This window comes from Dipodomys spectabilis, unplaced genomic scaffold (assembly GCF_019054845.1).
Source record: "Dipodomys spectabilis isolate Male_0828 unplaced genomic scaffold, ASM1905484v1 ptg000266l, whole genome shotgun sequence".
Lineage (NCBI taxonomy): Eukaryota > Metazoa > Chordata > Mammalia > Rodentia > Heteromyidae > Dipodomys > Dipodomys spectabilis.
Window position 1 is genome coordinate 1,666,843 of NW_024870943.1, and position 18,967 is coordinate 1,685,809.

Here is an 18,967-nt window from a genome sequence, read left to right on the forward strand (position 1 = left end):
TCTTTCCTTCCTTCCTTCCTTCCTTCCTTCCTTCCTTCCTTTCTTTCTTTCTTTCTTTCTTTCTTTCTTTCTTCTTTCCTTCCTTCCTTCCTCTTTGCTTCCTTCTCCTTCTTCCTTCTTTCCTTCTTTCCTACCTACCTTCCTTTGTTTCTTTCTTCCTTCCTTCCTTCCTTCCTTCCTTTTTTGCTGGCTTTCCCTCGCTCTCCTCGGTCTGTCTCTGTCTATCTGTCTATCTGTGTCCCTCATTCTCTCTTTCCTTCTTTGTGCCAATCGTGGGGCTTGAACTCTGGCATCTCTTCTATCCCTGGGATGATTTTGCTCAAAGGTAGTGCTCTATCACTTCAGCCAGAGCACCACCTCCATCTTTTTTTTCTTTTAGTGGTTTATTGGAAACAAGAGTCTCAGAGAGTTTTCTGCCTAGATTCATTTTGAACTGTGATTCTTATATCCCGCCTCCTCAGGAAATCAGAACACAGCCATCAACCACCACCATCCAGCTGCTATTTTCTTTCCAATTACTTTATTCTCCAGAACAGAAAAGGCTTTAAGAGTGATTTGCTTCATTGCATAGGGAACTATTAAAGAGAGAAAGAAAAAATCAAAAGACTCACAATAGAATTAGGAAAACATGTTAGGTGAGTTTAACCAGTTTATCTTAAACTTGACACCACCAACACATAATGGGGCAGATTCTCTGGAAGAAGTTGACATGATCTAATAAGCATTATTTCAAATTTTAACATTTCCACTTTCATATAATTTTGTGGGCCAGCAAAATAGAGACAGATGAACACACACACAGATATATAGCACACAAATGTGCATGTGTGGACATGTGTGCACACTTCTATCTCTCAGCAGATGACTTTTATCTAGGTGTGGAGATTGTTGAATGGCCAAGCAAAGTTCAGCAGAGATCCAAGCTTGGTGGTCCTCAGGAGAGGACCTGGTTCTTCTTTGTGCAAGTGAAGAGGAGGCTGCAGGGAGTGGAGTGTCCGCTCATGAGCAGGAAAGGACTGAGGGCTGGGAAACAGCCCATAGCAAATGCTGCCATATGGTGCAGCACAGGGCTGGGGTTGTAAATCACAGACATGCAAATCTGACAGATGAAGGACAACGTATAAAAGGAGACAAAGGCGCTCACCAGGAGGAGGACGCTTATGATGGCTCTGGACTCGAGAGAGGCTCTGGTGGAGACACTCGTCCTCTGGATGTGTCGCATTTTCTGCTTGTGTCTGTACAGGCCAAAAAGCATGGAGGTGCTGCCCCAGAGCATGAGCCCCAGACACAGAACATCAGGCACCGACAGTATGGCCATGTACAGCACATCAGCAGCTGGATCGTGACGCACGGAAGAACAGTATCCATAGGACTTTAAGCTCGTCATGTTGTCATGCGCTTTGGGTCCAGTTATGTACATAAGAAAAATAATGCTCACCAGGAGGAAGACCCCCCAGCTGAGGTAGATGGTGGAGACAATGTGCTTGTGGGCTCTCCCCTTCAGCCCTGCCCACCTGGAGTCCCCCTGGCTGATGCTGACAGCAAGGAAGATACTCAGGGAGCAAGTGCTACCCATCGACACTCCCCTGCTCACTCGGCAAAGATACAAGAACATTTTGCACCCCACATCATTGAAGAAAATTCTCCAGCCCCAAACCTCCATGGTTTGGGGAACACCCCTAAATAGAAGAGTTAGGAGGTTGGCCACAATTAAGTGCCTAAGAATCAAGTCTGTGGCTCTCATCCTGTTCCCCATGCAGGAAAGGAATAGATAATGGGAGAGAAGAGACAAATTACCCACAAACCCAACCACAGTCTGGCCTAAGAGGATCACCCCCATAAGCACATGGGCATCTCCCATCCTCTCTGTTCCTTGAGTCTCATCCAGAGGCTCTGGCCTGGGAAACTGAGGCCTGCATGGTTCCAAGGGAACTCAGCATTCTCCATCCAGCATTCAGACCACCAGAAATACTTTCCTAATGTATCTCATGTATTAGGAAAAATCCAATTCTATTCATCCATGGAGAAGAGGAAGATGACATGTTCATGGAAATGGGTGAGCCTGGAGAAATGGCATGAAAGGAAGGTGAGTCAGGTTCTGAGATGAAGACGGCTCCATTTCTCCTCTGTAGAATCAGATCTAAGATTCTAAACAAGCAAGGCTCTAGTGGTTCAAGCCTGTAATCCTAGCTACTCAGGGGCTGAGACCTTGGATTCCCAATTCAAAGTTAGCCCAGAGAAGGAAAGTCTGTGAGACTCTTTTCTCCAGTTAAGCACCAGCAAACCAGAAGTAGACCTGTGGCTCAAAGTGGTAGAGGCCTAGCTTTGAGCAAAATGGGTTCAAGGAACATGGGCAAGACTCAAGTTCAAGCTCTCTGACTAACTAAAGGAAGAAACTTGAAACATGGGTGACACATACCCATGGTCACATGCACTTATACCTCAATACACTGGCTGCGGGCGTGGGTCCTAGGTGTCACCCTTTCCTCAACACCGAGCCCATATTGCACAGAAGAAATACCAGGAAGATGAACCAGGTCTGTGGTAGGGATGGTGCGGGTGAAGGAAGAGGTGAATGACAGATAACGAGAGGGGCAATTTTAGGTTCAAATGCCATTCTAGAGTCGCTGATGTGAACACATCTTCCCCAGCCCATGGACATTCAGGATTCCTCCTCACTTGTCATAAACCAGGACAGACTCTGTTAGGAAGAAGAAGGGAGGAATCAACAGAGCTTGGGGGTAGGGGGCCTAGAACCCCAGTTCTTTTCACTGTCCTAGCCCATTCCTATCCTTTCCTGTGGCTTTGTTATGCATCCAGGATCAATGCAGAATCCCTGATCCTAAGGTGATACCTTACCCAGAGTTGGGAACCAGGGGTCTCTCCTGCAGGCTGTGCCTTTCCAGTGGCAGTGAACACAAGTGCTCGCCTCTTCTCTCAGGATGTGCATGGCAGGGCGGGTCATTTCTGAGATGCACATGGGCACTTCAGAGCTTCAGAGGGCTACTTAGATAGGAGTCCAGGAGGGTGGCAGCTGTGGTCGTCTCCCGCGGGAGTGGTGATTTTCCCTTCACCTGGGATGGCAAGCCAAGTTCTCAGTAAACTTTTTCTTTTCCCCCATGTGACAATTATCAAGACACTTTTCACTTTCTTGTGGGTGCTTCTCCAGGGGACAGGGGAGTGGTGCAGTCGCTTAATTCTCCTGGATCCCAGTAGGCTGGCAAGAGACACTAAGGCCTGAAGCGAGATGACTGTAAACAATCTCAGCGGTGTATAAGGCATGTGTCCCCAAAGATTCTTACCCAAAGTGTCTCTTCCCTTTTTTTTTTCCAGTTCTGAGACTTGAACTCAGGGTTTGGGCACTGTTCCTGAGCTGCTTTTGCTCAAGGCTAGCACTCTACCACTGGCGCCACAGCACCATTTGTCTTTTTTCATGTGTGTGCTGCTGAGGAATTGAACCCAGGGCTTCATGCATGCTAGGCAAGCACTCTACCCCTGAGCCACCTTCCCAGCCTTCCTCATCTCAGTCTCCTTTTGTTTTATCATCATATATGGTGTTAGAAAAGAAAAATGGAACCCTGTACTGATGCAATCTCAGGAGCCTGATATCAGAGAATCAAGGTGCAAAGCCAGCCTGGTGAAGAAAGCCCATGAGATTCTTATCTCCAATTCTTATCTCCACTCTCTGGTGGTAGAGTGCCTGTCTGGAATAAAAGAGCTCAGCAACAGCATCCAGGCCCAGAGTTCAAACCCCTGGACTGGCCCAAAAGAAAGAAAGAAAAAAGAATGAGACATATCTGTACAGGAATTTCTTTGACAATAATGGCCATTTTTTTCTTAAAATGTTTTCATCCCTAGAGACCCCATTTGGAGATTAGAAGTAAGTATTTCATGCATATTCCTGAAAGCAGGTTGATCTCTTTTCATACCTGGTCGTTTCTGAGGAGGTAGCTTCATTCTCTAATTCCCTACTCATTTTCATCATTAGCAGTGGTGATTTTGAAGCAGAAATTTGTCACTGTGCTCAGGAGAGGATCAGCAGTGACTCCTCACCCTGGGTTTCTGGTCTACCTCATTGCATGGACTCCATTCCTCACCTGGACCCTACTGGTCTTGCTGACAATTCCTCTGCCTTGTTTTTGTCTGTTTCAAGAACATGCATTTACCTTTCTGTGTCTGACTTCTTGCATTTCCCACAGCGATCTGTAGTTCTACACATGTGGCAGCACATGACAGGATTTCCTTCTTGTTCCTGGCCTATTCGTACTTTGTGATGAAAATAGGCTACATCTTTTGTGTGTGTGTGAAACATCTTTTTCTTAAACAGCAAAGCAGAAATGCAACACCATATTAAATATTTGTAAAATTAGGTGACAAAAGGGATGCAAAAGGGATGTTTGCAGTATGACTATTACATCTTCATATAGTTAAAGGCATTTATGAAATCTTACACTAACACATAAGATTATCCCATGATTAAAGTAGTTCAAATCTTATCACCATAAGCTATATTAGTGGATCTCGTTTCCTAGTATAATCTCTTAATATTACCGCTGATATTGATTGGTTTACCAAATGGAATCTATGAACTAAATTTTTAGAAATTGTTATGAGAATGCCTAAAATTCTACCAACCAATAAAAAATACTGAGCTTACCAATTATTATACAAATAAAATTATCTCATTCGTGATTCTAATACCAGTATACTCTTCAAGGAATTTGGTAACAGTTAATTGACTAGGTACAACAAATAAACCTTGCAACCAAACCCTAGAGTTGGAATAGCATAGCATGTGGTGTATGTAAGATCAGTCAAACTTAACCCATTTTCATATATTTTTATATATATATATATATATATATATATATATATATATATATATATATTCACTGGAAATCTGTTCTGTGCCAGAGACAATACAAATCTGGAGTGAAACCATTTGGAGTTGGTTGCTACATTTATCACATTATTCATTACCTATTTCTATGTATTCCTCCCAGACTTTCTACTTCTAATCGATACATAACCAAAATTCTTTTTTTTTAGAGGAGGGGTTCCGGTCATTGGGCCTGAACTCTAGGCCTGGGGGCTGTCCCTCAGCTCTTCAGCTCAAGGCTAATGCTTTACAACTTGAGCCATAGCACCACTTCCGGCTTTTTTCTTTTTGCTTATGTGGTGCTGAGGAATGGAACCCAAGGCCTCATACATGCAAGGCAAGCACTCTACCACTGAGCCACCTTCACAGCCCATAACCAAAATTCTTATCTTTTCAGATAGCAAGTGAGTTATTTGGTGCAAAAGTAAGCTGGTTTTTTGTTTTTAAACAGATCTCAATTTGATAATTTAGTTTCAACTTAAAATCCTCTTTATAGCCCAAATCTGTTTTCAAATGGTTAAAGAGAAACCACCACTCCTATCTTATTATTAGAAAGTACAACTGACAAACTTTAGGCAAGGTTTTGGTTAACTTCAGGACTTACAGATCAGATTACTGTCCGGTGATTACTACTCCAAGCACTTTTACAAATGTGAAACTATCTTGACTTAGGAGAAGGTAAATGGGGAGGATGAGGCAGATGGAGGAGAGGCACACAATGGTGAACAGGTACATACATACAGCTGTGCATCCAGTACATGATTTTGGTCACATTTTCACAACATGGTTATTTTCTTGTATATCTTACTAAGTAAGCATGTAATAAAAGCAAATTCAAAAAAACATTCATTTTCAAGTTTCATAAATATATGCAATTCTAATTATAAAGTCTCTACAACACATCTGCACATTTTCTTAGACTAACATAATACCCAGACTCATGAAAGTCCCCTGTTAAGTAGTTAATTTTGCCTAGATTTGAAATTATTTTTATAAACATTCAATGAAGCCACAAACAAAGATACTGTAACGTTTGGAATCTTTCCAGGTTTTAAAGGGGGGAGAGAAGGAGGGTGGGGGAAGGGATGGAGAGAAGGAAAAGGAGAGAGAGAGGGAGAGAGAAGCAGCAATTCCGTAAATGAGAGGGGAACTCAATCCCTTACTTTCTTTTGCCTTTCATGTCAGTTGTTTGGAAAACACTAGAAGCAGACATGAGGTTTTCTATATATTGTCCAAAAACGTGGTCTCCTGATTTTAGCTTCAGGATTTCTTCCTTAACTGCATCTACTCTTGCTGAGAGATCTTCAAGTGTGTGTTGGAGTTCCAACACTTGATTCATGTCGTGCTTTTTCCTCCAGTTCCATCTGATTTTCAGCATCAACATCCATGTCAACGTTCATCATCCTGGACACTGAACTGTGCCTCAGACTGAAAAATCCTGATGAAAGGTCCTCAGAGGCACCCGGAGGGGTGGTATCTCAAGATCATGCCTCTGGCCGGGGACTCCAGCACTGACTGACTAGGCTACATCTTCTTTATGCATTCATCCACAGTTAGGCCTCTGACTCCAGTGCTCTAAACCTGGCTGACTTTGCTCCACATGACCATGTTCAGTTTCACTCATTTCTCTGCAGACACCATGGAGCTTCTGGGTTGTTTCTTGGCTGTGGTGAATAGTGCCACAGTAGATATGGTGTTCAAGGACCTACATATTCTTGAGAATATGCCTAAATATTTCATTTTCTATTGTTTTTTTTTCTGTCCATTGTGGGGCCTAAACTCTGGGCCAGAGTGATGTTCTTCAGCTCTTCAGCTCAAGGCTAACATTATACAACTAGAGCCACACCACTACTTCTGGCTTTTTCTGCTTAGGTGATGCTGAGGATTTGAACCCTGGTCATCATGCATGCAATACAATCAGTCTACCACTGAGCTACTTCCCAGCCCCTCATTTTCTATTCTTTTTTTTTTTTTTGGTCGGTAATGAGGCTTGAACTTGGCCTGGACACTGTCCTTCAACTCTTCAACTCAAGGCTATGGCTCTAACATTTGAGCCACAGTGCCACTTCAGGCATTTGCTGCTTATGTGGTGCTGAGGAATCAAACCCAGGGCCTCCTGCATGCAAGGCACTGAGCCACTTTCCCAGTCCCTTTTTTGCTTTTAAAGACAGGGTCTCAACTCTGTAGTCCAGGCTAGCCTTGAACCTAGTATCCTCTTGCCTCAGCCTCCTCAGTGCTGGCATTTCAGGTGCACATCACTAAGCCCAGCTGCATTATTTACCTAACTCTTCATCAGTTCCATTGTGATCCTAAAGAGATGCATAATGCCTTGATGAGAGGCTCATCTGCAGGGAAGCTCTCAGTCACTCTTCGCCTTCCCGGGATGTGGGGCCTACTCTTCACCTCAGTGCAGCTTCCTGGTCTGCCATGCCCTGGGGGAGGAGGCCTTCTGGGCCTACCAGGGTTAGCTGGTCTCAGTGATGTCACTGCACTCAGCGCATGTGATGTCATTGTTTTCCATGCACTGGAGCTAGGCAGGAGAAGCACACAGGGAGGGTTTGCAGTCCACTGCAGTGGTCGCAATTGGAGCTTTGGGGTTAGGAACCTGTATACACAGGCTGGCCTAGGCGGGTGTCCCTTGCTCCCAGCCTGGTTTCCTCAGAGGAGGGAGGGTCTCCCTGCTGCTTCTCTCCTCATGTGAACACATGACGAGAATTTGATGCCCCTGTTCTCTGGGGCTGCTGGGAAATAGCCTCACCCAGTGGCTTACATTCACAGATACTATGGGGATCCACTCTGAGCTCCTCTCCTCACTTCAGGCCCAGTTATGGTTCTTGATTTTCTTGGGCTTATGGGTGTATCCTCAGCCTCCCCCTGCCTCTTCCCAGACTGTGCCCTCTGTGTACTGAGTCTTCTCCAGCTTAGGAGAAGACTTAGGGGTGCTTAGGAGGACACTGTGGTTGGCTCTAGGACCGACCCTCAATTCAGAGTAAACTTAACATGCGATGTGGAAACACTCACCAATATACACTACTTTCCTGTTCACTTACACTGTCATGGGACTGGGAACTAGCTCACAGCCCATGTGTAAAGACAAACAAAATTCCCTGATTTTTCTCCACATTTCCAGCACAGTCCACAGAAAAGCTTTGGCTCTGAAAATTGTGATCGTTTCTCCCCAGTAGAAAGCAAGCATTTCCTTTTTTTTTTTTCTTTTTTTTATCTGAGATTAGAACTTCAACTGGGTATCTGATGCTTTTGCTCACTGGCTGGTGCTCTACCACCAGAGCATTTCCTTATGCAACAGCAGACACAGCCCGGCCCTTCTAATTTGGTTCAGTTCTCACCCTAATTCCCCTGCTACAGATGTGAAGGCCCAGGTTGCTTGCTGTGTTTCTGACTCTGCCCCCACATGCAGCTGATCAGCTCAAAGGAATCAGGACCAGGGACAAATCCTCATGGGTTCACCATAAAGGATGCTACTGAAAAGATGTGTATGGCAATGCCCCGGGAGCCGAGTGTCTTGCCTACACTCCCTACACTCCACAAACCCTCACATCTTCAGCTCTCTGGAAGCTCTCCAAAACCTCTCGTTTTGTTCTTTTTTTTTTTATGCAGACTTCATTGGATGCGGAAGACTGTGTCAAAGTGTGATCAAGCAGAAAGGGTGTGACAGGGTGCTGACAAGGCCAGGCTGGGAGCCTAGCAGTGGCTCCACCTGCACCCTGTGGCCCTCCTGTTGTCACGTGGGGCTGAACCCATTCCGTAACGGGTCTTGGGATGTACCATCAGACACTGGTCAGGATTCTGCTGCAATGGCTCTGAGATGGAAACGCTGGGCACAGTAATTACCATGGCCCTCTTCTGAAACAAAGCTCAGGTTCTATGGCCTGCATTCCAGAGGGAGTTAATGAGCCAGAAACTGTGCACCCAGAACCACTTGTACAGTCTCAGGTTCCCATTCACCCATGGTGTTGCCCACAACATGGCTGAGGTTGCCCCTCTGTTGTCATTGTTATTTTGAGAAAAGATTTTACTATGGTTTTGAAGTCACGAATCTTCCACATCAGTCCACTGAGTACTGGGATTACAGGTGTGCATCAGCATACCTGACTTTTGTTTTTGTAGTAATACTATGCTATTGTTTGTTCTCTCATCATCACCATTAGCCACAAGTCTTGTGTTTAAATGCCTGCTCCGCCAGCCATCCTCTTACTTCTGTGAGCTGACCAGAGGTTCTGCTTTATGCTGTGCCTCACAGGATTGACGCTGTGAGCCAGCTTAGCACCTTGTACAATTGCTTTGAGGGTTCAGTGAGGTCGCAGGTGTGTGTGCCTTGTCTAGGGCCTGGCCCAGAGCATGCATGCGTGCATGCTAGGCTGTGGCTGCTACTAAGTGGAGTATGTGGTGTAGTAGCCAGTGGTGGGCAGCGTGTCTGATCTTAAGTGAACTCGGAAAGTGCACTGTTTCTATTGAACTGTGAGCTCCAGGTCAGAGGAGGGCATGGTGGGTGTGCTGAGCGTCTGCTCCCAGCACTGTGGAGCTCTCTTGAGTCTGGGATTACTGACATTCTCCCTCCTTGTTCTCTCCTCAGCTTCACCTCAACAGCATCAAGAAGCTGTCCACCATCGCCTTCGCCCTTGGAGTGGAAAGGACTTGAAGTGAACTCCTCCCCTTCCTTACAGGTGGGTACTCGTGGGGCCCAGTGCAGTGGGGATGCCTGGAGATGGCTTCTGCTTAATAAGAGAAGCCCTTGGCAGAGGCCCTAGATGATGGGGTACAGAGGCTGAGGGGCAGGTAGACAAGCTTTATGTACTGCAGGACTGTGTTGAGGGGAATGCTGAGGAAGAGAAAGGTGGAGGCAGGATGTCCTCTTGAAAGTCTGCTGGAAAGCAGCCGCAGACCCGGAGTGAGACTCCCAGCCTGAGACCTGCTTCGGGCTCTGCCAGGTGGACACAGTCGTGTGACTCGTACTAGAGACATGGAGAGCGTTCAGTCCGTTTAACACCTAAGTGTCAGCTGGGAGGACAGTCTCATCAGACAATGTTCTGCCTGCATGGGTGGAAAGAATTGGGGCTTGGGATGGGGGGAATGTGGAAGCTTCAGACCAAGAGCTGCCAGGTATCTAGACACATGGGGCTCAGAGCTCCAAGGGATGTAAGGTCCCTTCTTTGGACTTGCTGCCTGGGAGCATCTCCAGTTGCATGTGGCAAGTGCCATGTCCGTTGGGAAAAGGTGGTGCTGTCCAGACAGAAAAGCACAAGCCTCAGCCTCACACCAGCAGAACATGCAGGATGGTTTTGTAAGTGATTACTGCAGCATGATCGTGGGGTAGAGCAAAATGCCAGGCTCGCATCTTAAAGGACAGCAGTGTAGTTTCAGGGTTCTGGAGGTGGTGCTCCGAGCCCTGGGTGCTGCGCTTCTTGTGGTGAGTCCTAGGTCAGAAAGGAAGAATCCCAGAGATCGCCAGTGTCCTGGCCTGCCCTGCCCAGGCCTGAGGCCTGAGACTGGGGTTGGGCTTGACCCTGTCTTTGGGTGGGAGCCGGGCACAGGGGCCAGTGGTTGGGGGCAGGCTGGGGGAAGGGGACAGCCTGCAAAATCTCCAGGAGGCAGTAGCTGAACCGAGTCTGAACAGATAGAAAAGGATTTTTGGCAGAGAACAGTGCTGAGAGTGTGAGCTGACCTGAACAGGAAATCTGCTTGCCACAGTGTTGCACAGGATGGGACTCAGTCTCCCCTCCCTGAGGGGTGTAGGGTGGTCCTGTCACTCAGTGCTCCCCCACCCATCCCCAGCTCCTATCTTGTTCTCTGTGCTGGCCATATGGGAAAACTGTGGGTACTGACAGCAAGCCTGTGATCTTGGGACCGGGATCCCAGGGTGCCGGGGTCCCAGGGTGGGCTGTGATGGGAATGCCCTGCCCCTATAGACACCATCTATGATGAGGATGAGGTCCTTCTGGCCCTGGCTGAGCAGCTGGGAACCTTTACCAGCCTGGTGGGGAGCCCAGAGTACGTGCACTGCCTGTTGGTGAGTGGCATGCGGGGTCCTTGTTCTCATCCCTGGAGCAGAGACAGGAGCCATGGAGCAGGGTTGGTAGGGGGGCTGGGTGCTGTCTAGGGGGATGGCCTCAAGGCTGGAGGACTGAGCAGAGCATCAGTGCCACCCGCCCCTCCCCCGCCCCTGCAGCCCCCACTGGAGTCGCTGGCCACGGTGGAGGAGACAGTGCTGAGGGACAACGCGGTGGAGTCCTTGTGGGCCATCTCCCATGAGCACTTGCCCTCTGACCTCGAAGCCGATTTCATGCCCCTGGTGAAATGGCTGGCGGGGGGCGACTGGTTCACTTCCCACACCTTGGCCTGCGGCCTCTTCTCCCTCTGCTACCTGTGAGTGTCCAGCGCTGTGAAAGGAGAGCTCTACCAGTGAGTCCGGGGCTCCATTGCCACCACCTGCCCAATTGCCCCTGTCTTGTCCCCTCAGGTCAGCTCACCTGCTGGGCCTCAGTGGCAGTCCCCTCCCCCTCCCATGTGAGTATGAATGCGCAGTAACCGTACCTGCTGCTCCCTTGTCTGCCCTGGCCAAAGGCCCCCCTCCTACTCTTCCTCCTATCCTGAGTGAAGCCTCCTATGCCCTGGGAAACAACCATGGCACCCAAGGGTCCACGCCCTCTGATCTCTCCTGGCTCCTTGAATTCTTCCTGCCCAGCGCCAGTCTAGATCCCCAGGTACTTACAAAACCTCTGTTCAGATGACACCCCCATGGTGGGATGGGCCGCATCTTCCAAGCTGGGGGAGTTCGCCAAGGTCCTAGAGCTGGACAACGTCAAGAGTGAGATCATCCCCATGTTCTCCAACCTAGCCTCTGATGAACAAGTGGGTCCCTGCTCCACCCTTCCTCCTCCCCACTTTTCCCCCTCCCCCATTCCGCCACTGGGCCCTCTGCCCTTATGCCCCATGGACACTCAGCACTCCTTCTGCTCCCCAGGTCTCTGTGCGGCTGCTGGCGGTGGAGGTGAGTGTGAACATTGCCCAGCTCCTGCCCCATTAGGACCTGGGGGCCCTGGTGATGCCCACACTGCGCCAGGTGGCCGAGGACAGGTCCTGGCATGTCCGCTCCATGGTGGCCGACAAGTTCACTGAGGTGCGTGAGGCCTGCAGTGCACATGCAGGGCCAAGGCTGAAGGGAAGAGGGACGCGTGTCTGTCCTGCATGGGAGCGGGCAGCCTGACGTCCCTGGGCAGAGAAGCCAGGGCTGGATCTTGGCAGGGTCAGGGGGGCACATTCACTGGGAAGCTGTCACTCGCCCTGCTTTGTACACAGCAAGGACCTGGAAAGGTGGGAAAGTGAAGCTCTCTGTCCTGAGCTCCAAGGGAGACTCTTGTCCTGCCCAGGAGTAGAAGCTGCAGACAGACAAGGAGCTGAGGTAGAAACAGGACTGCCCACTCGCACTCCATACCAGTTACACTGGTAAAAGAGCATGAGGCCCTTGGGGAGCTACCCTTGTGTGTGCCCTTAGTGTGGACCCATCGGCTCTGGTGGTGGTCTGGAGCAAGCGATGGTCAGGAGCAAGTGTAAGGCATCTCTGGCAACCAAGAAAAGGCAGAGTCACTAGGCACACATTCATCCAGACGTGTGTTCATACTGGCAACTAGGGCTGTGAACTGGGGTCTTGTGCTCGCTGGGCAGGTGCCCCCCTTCTTGAGGGACACCCTACACTTTGGATTTATTTTTTTGCTAGGATCTCCACATTTGCCTAAGCTAACCTTGGACTCCATTACTCTAACTCTGCCTCCTGTATAGCTAGCTAGATTGTAGGTGTGAGCTGCTGTGCACAGCCCATTTTGTACATGTGTACTGTTATTATAGAAGGGATATACAGAAGGATTACAATGGCATGCATGAGTCAGAGAATGAGGACATTTCCTTTTGTACAGTGAGTGTCCGCTGTTCTCTCATTCCCTCCCAGCCCCTCCCTCCCATCTCTACCCACGAGTTGTGCAGTTCACATTCATCGGTGTCCTGTGAGGTCCATGGATGCACTTTTCTTTCTATCCTTTTTCCCTCCCTGTACCCTCCCAGTGATAACATGAGAACAGACTCTTTATCAGATAAAGAACACAGAAGTATCAAAAGCTAAACCCAAAAAATATATGTGTATTTTGTTTCCACATCTTGGGTTTTGTTTTATATATTTTATATAAATATGAAGAGACACTTAGGCATTGGGCCTTTGTGATTCTCTCCTAAGACTACTCTCCTTTGGTCTCACTGTGTGTGAGTCTCTGGAATCCTGCGGCATTTGTCAGATCCCAGTGCATTTTAGATCTAACATCCTTATATCAGAGAGAACGTGCACCATTAATCTCCAGTCTTGACTTACCTCACTTCTCAGGATTTGTTCTAGTTCCATCCATTTCCTTGCAAATGTCATTATTTTATTCTTCCTAATGACTGTGTAAAGTACCATTGTTCACATTTTGTGGGTCCACTCATCTACTGTGGGGCATCTGGGCTGTTTCCATATCTTGGCTATTGTGAGTACTGTGGCAGTGAACATGGGTGTGCAGGTGTCCTTGTCATGATGCTCAGTGTAGATGCCCAGGAGTGGGTGGGAGGGAAAGTCTGTGTGTAGTATTTGGAGGAACCTGCAGACTGCTGTGCTGAGTGGCTGCACTAGTTCACATTCCTACCAGCTGCACAGTAGGGCTCCTTTTCTCCACATCCCCACCAGCATTTGTTCGAATTCACAATGCTGGCCAATCTAACTGGATTAAGATGGAATCTCAGGGTTGTTGTGCTGCCCAGAGATGATGAGCATTTCCTCATGTGTTTCTTTGCCATTCTTCCCTCTTCTGAGGAGTCTCCTTAGCTCCCCTGCCCATTTAGTGACTCAGCACACTATATTTTAGTATAAATGTAAAAGCAGGAGACTCTGCATCGCTGGCATGTTTGTGGATCAGGTCACAGAAAGCCCCACTTGGGATAATGTGAACTAAGGTCTGTGTTTTGGCGCACGCTGCTGGAGACGAGGGCTGGCTCTGGGGAGAGCAGCCTGCCCCATCTCCACACCTGCACCGCTTCCACCTAGATTTTGGCCTCAATAGCTGAAAGAGGCTGCCAGACCCCCATTCACTCCACACACCCCGCCTCTTCCTGGTTCTGGGTTTCCAGCTCCAGAAAGCAGTGGGGCCTGAGATCACCAAGACAGACCTGGTGCCCGCCTTCCAGAACCTGATGAAGGACTGTGAGGCCAAGGTGAGGGCCGTGGCCTCCCACAAAGTGAAAGGTGGGTGCCCATGGCCCATGCATAAGGAGGGGGGCTAGGGTGGAGGTGCAGTGGGCTCCATCTCATCACCCACCCTGGTCCGCAGAGTTCTGCAAGAACCTCTCCGCAGATTGTCGGGAGATCGTGATCATGACCCAGATCTTGCCATGCATCAAGGTAACTGGTTTGGCGGAGGGAGTCAGCTGGACAGGAAAGAGGGCACAGAACAGGCTGTGGAAATGCCCTAGCCACCTGGGTCACAGGCTGCAGCCAAGGAGATTGAGGCATGGACCCTGCAGCCCACATTCTTGCCCCCTGTCAATCATGTGCAGAGAAGGCTGAAGCAGGTCACCTGGGGCCTCCTTCCCTTCTCCCTCCCAGGAACTGGTGTCAGATGCCAACCAATAGGTGAAGTCAGCCCTGCCTCTGTCATCATGGGCCTCTCTCCCATCCTGGGCAAAGACAACACCCTCGAGCACCTCCTGCTCCTCTTCCTGGCCCAGCTGAGGGACTAGGTGAATCTCCCCTCCCCTAGCCCCCTGCCAAGGTGATTGATGGCTATCATGGAGTCCAGCGGGGGGGCTTCTGAGCTGAGTGATGAGTCGATGTGTGATGGGTAAGCATGTATGTGTGGGGTTGATCAGAGCTCACAATCTGGGAGGCAAAAGCAGTTCAAACTCTTTCTGTCATGGAGCACCTGCTGTGTTTGCCCCGGCCCTGCTGGATAGTGGGAGCATGGCATGGATGAGGCTTGCCCTGGAGGCAGGGCTGTGCTCTGGTGGGATCTCATGTCAGTGGAGGGAGTTGAGGTGACAGGAATGAAAGGGGCAAGTCTCAGTACTGGTGGGCCAAGTGCCATGACTCCGCCCTCCTGACTCCAGCCTCAATTGGGTCCTGACACAGCTGTCCTGGGCAGAGCTGGGGCTCACCTTTCTTCTCCCATTGTGTTATTTTTCCTCATGATTCCTGCAAGTTCTCTCAGAATGACTGCAGGTGTCATATGATGCCCAAGCCTCCATCACTTAAGTGTGGCTCTGTATGTGGTCTTGTCACTGTGTCCCTGGGGACAGGTTGGGGCTGGGCAGTGGCCCTGGGGAGATGGAAGGTCTGTAGGGTGTTGCTGTGGGTTGGCACTCCCCTCCCTCCATTCTGGGCCGCCTTTGGGCCAGGCATCACTGGAGCGCCATCCTCTGCAGTGCCCGGAGTTGCGGCTGAACATCATCTCCAACCTGGACTGCGTGAACAAGGTGATCGACAACCGGCCAGCTGTCCTAGTCACTGCTCCTCGCCATCGTGGAGCTAGCCGAGGATGCCAAGTGGCGGGTGCGGCTGGCCATCATCGAGTACATGCCCCTGCTTGCTGGGCAGATGGTGCATGATCCAGGGCATGCCCGGTGTGGTGGGGAGGGGAGAGGAGGCAGGCCAGACTCCCTCACCCCCTCTCCTATGGCAGGGAGTGGAATTCTTTGACGGGAAACTCAAATCTTTGTGCATGGCATGGCTGGTGGACCACGGTGAGTCCTGCCAGAAGGAGCTGGCAGCCAGTGGGTGGGGCCACGCAGCTGTTCTGTCTGTGCCCTGCCCCCCGCTGTTGGAACCCTGGGGAAGGCTGGCACTGAGCCATGACCCACTCTAAAACTCCCCCATGGAACTTCCTGTCCCCCTTGCAGTCTATGCCATCCATGAGGCAGCCACCAGCAACCTCAAGAAGCTGATGGAGAAGTTTGGGAAGGAGTGGGCACATGCCACCATGATCCCCAAGATGCTGGCTATCTCCGGACACCCCAACTACCTGCACTGCATGACCACCCTTTTCTGCATAAACATAAGTGTGGCCCGCACCACACCTGCACCCAGGTGCCAGCTTGCCAGGGGAGGGGCACGGCCGGCCCCACCGTGAAACCAAGCTTGGGAGTGGAGAGGATGGAGGCCAGGGCCAGCAGTACACTTCTGGAGCTGGGCGGGCTCCAGGCCTCCGGCACCCTTGGCCTGGGTGTGGGTGAGCTGGTGTGAGACACATTGTTGGCTGGGTGTTCAGAGTTGAACTGGTTGTAAATCATAGTCGCGGGGAGGTGTTGTCAGTTGTGCACATCATTTCCATGCCGGTGAGGATTGGCGTAGCCTCGCCACCCGGACCCAGGTGCCAGGCGCTGCCTGTACTGATCGTGTGCCCATGCTTGGCCAGGTTCTGTCGGAGGTGTGCAGGCAGGACATCACCACCAAGCACATGCTGCCCACCGTCGTGCACTTGGCTGGGGACCCCATCGCCAACGTCCGCTTCAATGTGGCCAAGTCCCTGCAGAAGATCAGGCCCATCCTCCACAACAGGTGAGCTGGGACTCGCTGTTCTTATGCTCCTCTCCAGCTACACTGTTTCTTCCTTTGTGGTGATTCTGAGGGTTGACCTCGCCAGGCAAGCATTCTGCCACTTGAGCCATGCCCCCAGCACTTTTTGCCTTTGTTATATTTCACAGAGTGCATGTGTGGCCCAGGTTGCCTGGTCTGTGCATGCTGCTCACACCGCTAGGATAACGGGGGGTGCCAACACGCCCAGCTATTGCTAGGGCTTCCTCAGTGACTGGGATTCCAGATGTGCACCACTGTGTTCAGCTGCCACTGCTGCCTGCTGCTTCCTCCCAGTGTCGGCTTCACTGTAGACTGAGGAGTCAGCAGTGGCTGTGGTGAGCCTTCTGGGGAGGGGGATGTGAAGGGAAGGGAGGGGAAGGATGGCTCAGCATCGCTAGTCATCTGGAGATGCAAGTTGTAATTCCCCAAGGGGTGGCCAGGCCTGAACTGAGTTCCCAGCTGTGGGACCCATCAGCTTCATGTCCGGCCCTTTCCCCTCTGCTTCCAGCACCCTGAAGAGTGAGGTCAAGCCGGTCCTGGAGAAGCTGACCCAGGACCTGTATGTGGCCGTCAAGTACTTTGCCCAGGAGGCCTTGACCAGGGTGAGTTGGGGGTTGGCGGGCGGTGGCATGTAGGAGGGGTGGTGGTGCCCGGACAGGGGCCCGGGAGGGCCAGAGGGTGGCAGTGCCAGGCAAGGGATAGGGGGCCAGACAGGCAGTTGGATGGGGAGAGGGTGGTGGGGCCTGGGCAGGGGCGCAAGAGGGCCAGGCTGGGCTTCTGAGCCGGCCCATTCCTGTTCCTCCAGTTCTGTCTCTTGCCTGATACTGGAAGAAGAGCCAGTGCTTGGGCCTTCAGTGCCAGCCTCTGGCCCACCCTCGGCTTAGCCCTCTCTGAGATCCTCCCTCACGGAGCCAGTGTGTCCCTGACAGCCCTCCCTGTGCTTGGCTTGATCCCAGACCTGGCCCCACACACCTTCCCTGAGCTGCCTGGGGAGATGGCGCCCGGCCCCCTCCCAAAGGCTGAGGGACACGCAGTGGGATGGACAGCAGCCAGGAGGAAGGCGGCACTCCTGCCCTGTAGGGAGAGAATCGAGCATCCGGGTCACTGCCTCTTGTTGCTGACATGGGGACCCCATCCCCACCTGCCTCCCACCTCCCTCCCCTTCCTGCCGCCCAACCCCCCCCCCCCAGGTGGTTTATTTGTGTCAACTGTATTGTTTATATTTTATTCCTTTTTTCCCTCTCTTCACAAAAAAATAAAGGTGTAGAAACAGTCGGACCTCAGGTCTTAGTGGGAGTTGGGGGGAGGGTCCTGGGGCCTTGGTCTCTGCCCTTTTCTGTGAGGACACTTAGTTCTAAGCAGTCACGCTGAGTGTTCTGACCCCTAGGCATGCTGCCTGCTGTGGCAGAGCTGGCTAAGGACCCGGGCTGCCTTTGGAGGCCCTACTGTTCACATCTTCCTATTATTCACATCCTCCTACTGCTCAAGTCCTCTTACTGTTCACTGAGCCACACCCCTGCCCTGGGAAAATCAACCATTTTTTTGATGAGCACATAGCACTGTCTCAAAGCCTGAGTTTCACACTGGGTACCTCAAGCATGCCCAAGGCCCCTGTGGTTGAGGACATCACTATGAGCTTTATATCTTTTTTTTTTTTTTTGGTTTCTCATGTGGATTGAACTCTGGTCCTGGTTGCTGTGCCTCAGCTCTTCAGCTGAGGGCGAGTGCTCTACCACCTGAGCCACAGTCTCACTTCTGGTTTTCTGGTGGTTTATTGGAGATAAGAGTGTCATGGACTTGCCTGCCCTGGCTGGCTTTGAACCATGATCCTCATATATCAGCCTTCTGAGTAGCTAGGATGACAATAGTGAGCCATTGGCATGAGGCTAGATTTTTGTCTTTTAAAGTCTGGATTCTACCAGAGAAAAACAGATTTACATTTCTTGTCTGGCCTGTTTTCCTTCCCAAGATGTATGATGAATTCCAGTTCCATCCATTTTCCTGCAGTTGCCATGCTTTGTTCTTCATGGAAAGCTGTTTTTTAGGAGAACAGACAAATATACAAGATAGAAAGGAGTAGACGGCAAGAGAAAGTATATTAAAAATTTGGAGCTATTTGGTGGTGGGAAATTGATATACAACATAAAGCTGACAGTATTTTCTGGATCTGTATATACCTGCCTGAACTGTAAAGCAGTGACCCAGCTCTACCTTGTGCCTGTCAGCTAGGAGGGAGAGCTGGCCTGGCCCAGTTATAAACAAACACTGCATAGAGATGACACTTCACCAGCCAAGCCTGAAAACTGAAAGTTCAGGGTGGAAAACTGTCCCAAGCAAATGGGAACTGACCTGAAAGGGAGCCCCAGTTGCTTGTCCCACGAGAGCAGGAGAGACATCAAACCCAAGCTAGGTTGATGAGATAAAGACTGTCACCCTCTGCTGACAGCGAGCCAGCACATAGATGCCTACTGCTGCCCCAG

The 18,967-nt window shown here is 50.3% G+C and overlaps 1 pseudogene; it reads left to right on the forward strand.

Annotated features, from left to right (window-relative positions):
• The first annotated feature begins 2,429 nt into the window (after window positions 1-2,429).
• The window catches only part of LOC122125546, a 51,521-nt pseudogene continuing 34,983 nt past the window's right edge, over window positions 2,430-18,967 (forward strand).